Source organism: Protopterus annectens, chromosome 14.part0 (assembly GCF_019279795.1).
Source record: "Protopterus annectens isolate FY-2018-M chromosome 14.part0, PAN1.0, whole genome shotgun sequence".
In the NCBI taxonomy this organism is placed as follows: domain Eukaryota; kingdom Metazoa; phylum Chordata; order Ceratodontiformes; family Protopteridae; genus Protopterus; species Protopterus annectens.
The window spans coordinates 16,358,441-16,364,440 of NC_056748.1; the positions used below are offsets into that span (position 1 = coordinate 16,358,441).

The following is a 6,000-nucleotide window of genomic DNA, read 5'->3' on the forward strand; positions in this document are numbered from 1 at the left end:
TGGCAAAGCATTGAGGCCTGTCAACCATGTCATCCTAGGCAGACAGATACTGGATCCCCTTGGAATGACACCAGAAACTAAGCCAATTGTTGAAGTTAATTATTATTTGTTGGTATTGTGGTATCATTCTTGGAGAAGGTAGGCTGCTGCTTAGGGCTGGGGTCATACCTGTCTGGGACACATACTCAGAGTTCAATCATGTCTCTCTTCATATAGTCCAGAAAGGTATGTCTCAAGTCATCCACGCCAACATGGACAATGACAGAGTCATACTTGTACCTGTTGTGAAGAGATTTAAGTGGAGCATGATGCGGTGGATTCTGGCACCTGACAGACAACTAACATGTCATCTTCTCCTTGTCGAGCCTGGTGAGGCAGGCATCTGTGTCTCAACGACTAGTATGTTTGGTTTACTGTTATGCCTTATGGGCTGTGTGAGTTTATTGTTATGCCTTATGGGCTGTGCTTGTGAGACACTGGTGTGTTATCTGCTGTCTGTGATGTGTTTGGTGTTGTGTGTGGAATGCTTGTGAGTGTGTTTTGGAGATCTCTGCTGTTTAGGTAAGTTTTTATTGAGGACCTCTTCATAGATGGGTGTGTGTTGTGCTTGGCTATGTGATGTGGGGGGGGGGGTGTTTGTACTGGAAATCTCCTCTATGTCAGGAGTACTGACTGTGTCACAAGAGAGGATGGATTCCATGTTACTGATATAGATGCATTTCTTGCACATAGAAGAATTACATGCTAGGAGAAGAGGGTTGTCAGTGAACATGCGGCAGTTGCTACACTGTTTCAGTATGCCCATGTCGACCAAGCTGGCAGGAGAAACTGATGGGAACCATCCAGATACAGTGTTCTGAAACGTGGATGGACTTATAGAGAGAAGGTTTTGATAAGGGTTTGTCTACAAGAGTGTAAACCACAAAAACCTTCTTAAATGTAAAATAACTGGCCTGAAGCCCAAGTGCTAAAACCAAAACCAAGAGCATTAGAATAACAGACAAATTTAATCAGGGTACTAACAAGCAGTAATAAATACAGCAGAATAAAAGCACTTCAACACTTACGAGTAAGCAGCAAGGCAAAATAAGGTAATAAAGAAGGAAGAACACAATTACAGTAAAAGCAGTTGAATAAAGTGTGTTTTTTTTTTCTTTTAGTGGAGAGGAAAGAAACAGAAGATAACTCAAGATTTAGAACCTAAAGGGGTTGGCCTTCCCAAATGCTCTCTCTGTAAATAGCATAATGAGCTGATGAGATGGGACTGGGAGGAGCACCCAAAATCAAAGCAGCAAGGGGGATAGTCCTTCCCAAATGATCACATTGTACTCATTAGAGTAAGTAAATGAGATGGGACTGGGAGGAGTGTCCAAAATCAAATGTACAGCAGGAGGGACAATTCCAAACCCACCAAGTTTAAAAATAAAACACCTGGGTGGAAATGTGAGGGAAAAACAAAATGCACATACACATACTAGCAATATCAAGCAAATAAATAAATGCATGCAGCACAGTTTTGTTAACTATCACTGAAACAGATGAAATGCAAAAAAGTATACTTACACAGTGAATATAAAAAGTGTACACACCCCTGTTAAAATGCCAGATTTTTGTGATATAAAAAATGAGACCACAATAAATCATTTCAAAACTTTGCCCACCTTTAATGTGACCTATAACCTGTATAATTCAACTGAAAAACAAATCTGTTAGGAGAAAAATATAAAACATAAAAAAACTACAATAAGCTGGTTGCATAAAGTGTGTACACCCTTAAACTAATACTTTGTTGAAGCACCTTTAGATTTAATTACAGCATTCAGTCTTCTTGGGTAGGAGTGTATCAGAATGGCACATTTTGACTTGTAATATTTGCCCACTCGTCCTTGCAAAAGCACTTCAAATCTGTCAGATTGCAAGGGCATCTCTTGTGCACAGCCCTCTTCAGGTCACCCCACATATTTTCTATTGGATTTAGGTCTGGGCTCTGGCTGGGCCATTCCAAAACTTTAATTTTCTTCTGGTGAAGCCATTCCTTTGTTGACCTGGATGTATGCTTGGGGTCATTGTCATGCTGAAAGGTGAAATTCCTCTTCATCTTCAGCTTTCTAGCAGACACCTGAAGGTTTTGGGCCAAAAGTGATTGGCATCTGGAACTGCTCATAATTCCTTCCACCTTGACTAAAGCCCCAGTTCCATCTGAAGAAAAGCAACCCCAAAGCATGATACTGCCACCACCATGCTTCACCATGAGGATGGTGTTCTTTTGGTGATGTGAAGTATCGTTGTTGCGCCAAAAGTACCTTTTGGAATTGTGGCCAAAAAGTTGAACCTTGGTCTCATCAGACCATAACACATTTTCCCACATGCTTTTTTGAGACTTTATGTATTGTTTTGCAAATTTTAGCTGGGCCTGGATGTTTTTGTGTGTAAGAAAAGGCTTCCGTCTTGCAACCCTACCCCATAGCCCAGACATATGGAAAATACAGGAGATTGTTTTCACATGTAGTACACAACACAAGCAGTACTTGCCAGAAATTCCTGCAGTTCCTACAGTGTTGCTGTAGGTCTCTTGGCAACCTCCCTGACCAGTTTTCATCTTGTCTTTTCATCAATTTTGTTGGGAAGTCCAGTTGTTTGCAACATCACTGTTGTCCCATATTTTCTCCACTGTCTTCACTGTGTTCCATGTTATATTCAATGCTGTGGACATTTTTTTGTACCCTTCTCCTGACTGATACCTTTCAACAAAGAGATCCCTTTGATGCTTTGTAAGCACTCTGAAAACCATGGCATTTGCTGTAGCAGGCAACTGAGTAAATGCCAGGAAAATCATACTAGAACAGCTGAACTTTATTTGGGGTTAATCAGAGTCTCTTTAATTGATGGCAGGTGTGTACCCAAGAACAATGAAGGCTGTAATTAAATCAAAAGGTGCTTCAACAAAGTATTAGTTTAAGGCTGTGCACACTTATGCAACCAGCTTATTGTACGTTTTTTAGTTTGTATATTTTCCCCTAACAGATTTGCTTGCTTTTCAATTAAACTCTACAGGTTATAGGTCACAAAGGTGGGGAAAGTTTTGAAAAGATTTATTGTGGTCTCATTTTTATATAGGAAAAAACCTGGCATTTTAACAGGGGTGTGTACACTTTTTATATCCACTGTATAAGCTTTTGTATCCAGATGCTATTGAATTAGTCATAAGTCAGGCCACAACGAGCAGCTATGTTACTGACAGCGTCTTACAGAAATGCTACTTTTTATATCAATAGTATAAAGGAAAACTTAAGAGCCTCAGGCAATCAGATAACACAAAAAGCTGCGCTCACACCTTGTATAGGCTGGCTTCAACAGAAAGCAAATCAGTCATTAGAGTTTCATAATTCTTATCATTAAGAAAATGCATGTTGATGCAAAACATTCAGTGATTGTGTAGATTAAGACACTTTGTGCTATTAACTTTTTAATTTAATTACAGTATTATTTCAAAACTGTACTCGAATATTTTGGGCTCTTATCTCCCTCGTTATTTTTGACATTGTCCAGAATTTGTAGGCAAAGACATTGTGAGGCATGCATAAAATACCATTAGTGAAGAACTACTATTGCTATTAAAGCACAGCACATTCTGCTGATGTTATTTTACTTATATGTAGTTTCTGTGTGTCCAAAATGCACTGTTAATTAATAATAATGAGGGAAAAAACAACAACTATAATAACATGGTGATAATGGAGAGCACTGCAACGATACCTAGCATCTCCATTCTAAACTTACAGAGTGTAGAGAATCATTAATTTTGCAAGGGGAGCTACTGCTCTTTCAACCACAGCTCTCAACCTCTTACAGCAAGAAATCTGGACAAAGGCATACATAATGGGAGGACAAAGGCCCCAAAACAGGGTATTTTTTAAATATTGCTGTTACAAGCTTAGAAGGTTGGTAGAACAACAGGTTTTTCATTAGCATGACTTTTCTGAAAGGTATGAAGTCTGTATCTCAAAAGTCCGTCATTATTTTTTCTGACTTCAGTCCTCAAAGATTTGGCAATGATTTGCTAGAAAACATAATTTTATGAGTAACCGGCCAAAAATATGAGGCAAAAATCTGACATTCTGTACAGCTGAGAGATATGTTTTCAACACCTCCCAAAGAAAAAAAAAATATATGATGTATTTTAAGATGGAAAATGAGTGGGTTCAGTGGTGACCCCACTTATAGCTCCAGAATTAAGAGCTCTTAACCTTCCATTTCCAAAATGAGGAGCACTAACTCATAATGCGGAGCAAATGTGCAAAATGTGAAACACCTACTAACAACTTCCACTAGGAAGCTCACAGCATGATTAAAATGTGCTGTTTTATACTTAAACAGAAAACTATTTTGATGAATTAATATGATTCAGTACTATTTACCATGGTTATCAGTCATAGCTCTCAACCTTCCATCTCCAAAATGAGATGGACTAGACCTCATAATGTGGAACAAAAGGGCAGAATGTGGTAAACGTACCAACAGCTTACTAACAACTTCAACTAGAAAAGTCAAAGGATTGTCAAAATATGCTAGTTTTACTTAGAAAAATATCCTTAAATTAATTAATATGATTCATTTCTATTTACCATGGATACAAGTTAAAAAATTCCTAACACTGAATGTGTGCCAGACCCTTTCAATGTGGAGCTCCGAAGAACATGAACTATTTAAGACCATAAATGAGGTCCGTTCCTCGTAATGACTGAGGTATACTTGAGAGGCATGAGAGAAAGCAATAATTAGGGAAAAATTACCCCAACTTATTAACATTGTTAATACTAGCACAGTTAAGTTAACTGACAGGAAACGAATATGCAAGTTAGCTTGTACTTTCTGAAGTAAAAAAAAATCTGTGACTGAGGGTTATCATTATTAACTGACTGTAATCCACAACCTAATTTCAATTTTAGGAATAACGAAGCAAAATGATAAGCAAAAACTGAGGAGTCTAAAAATAACAGGAAGTGAAATATAGACTCTCCGCTCCCTACAAAATGAATTAAGAGGAAAAAAAGGGGGGTGTTTACTGTTGCTCGGAAACCACCACCCACTCACTCTCCGGAGATGTCAAAAAGATGCGACAGCTGTCAAAATATTATGTTGGTGTAGCATTCAGTCAACTACGAATAACAACTAGCGGTGTCCAATATTTTGCCTTATCGCTAGCATCACAGTTAAATGAATTAACTATGAATACTCCTATATCGCAGCAGCGCGCCTCACTAAACGAAGTAGAGTCCGTACAGATAAGCGTACAGTGTGAAAAAAATAATAACTATTTACAATCCATACAAATCTCTTTAGCAGCAAGTAATTCCTCAAAAATTCATAATCACATCACTAAAACAACCAAAACGTACTTACTTACATAAAAAGGGGGCTCAACCAAAACCTTTACGTAATAGAACCACATGTTAGGTGCTCGTAAAGGCCAACCCTTCAATTGGCTGTATTTTTATCGTGGGCGGGATAAAGAGGTGCTTGTGTTAATAAAGGTAGGTGATTTGTTTTTTTTCTGCACCGACCTATCCAGTATAACTTTTAGTAGTACTGTGTTTTTATGACTGACGATTGATTCTCGATTGTTTACTGGGAAAGTCTGTCCGGGTACAAGCTGCTTATTATTGGAGACCAACGGAATATGGGTATAGTAGTTACGACACGGCCCCGCAACCAAGTCTCTGAACCTTTGGGCGTGGTTACAGTGATTGGCATTTCCATATCTCTCAACCGCTTACTGCAAGAAATCTGTAGGGGAGGAAACAACGCCGTTAAGTAGTGACCATACCTCTCAATTATCTCACACTGATTTTGATCCATATTTAACCCTGATAATCCCTCTTAAAACTGGTGACTTTTGAAGAAAAGGTGGTGAATTGCACTTAATAAATTTTGGCAATAGTTATAAACTTCAGCAAATCCATATTGATTGGCATTCTTTTATTCTGTCAGTGTCTTAAG

At 38.4% G+C, this 6,000-nt stretch overlaps 1 protein-coding gene across 1 annotated transcript in view; it reads right to left on the reverse strand.

The window, feature by feature from the left end:
• Positions 1 to 5,422, reverse strand: part of BBIP1 (BBSome interacting protein 1) — a 384,558-nt gene extending 379,136 nt beyond the window's left edge. The window contains exon 1 of the mRNA XM_044055716.1: positions 5,404 to 5,422. The gene's annotated coding sequence lies outside the window, so the exon portion shown is untranslated. The remainder of the gene's footprint in view (positions 1 to 5,403) is intronic.
• Positions 5,423 to 6,000: the final 578 nt, after the last annotated feature.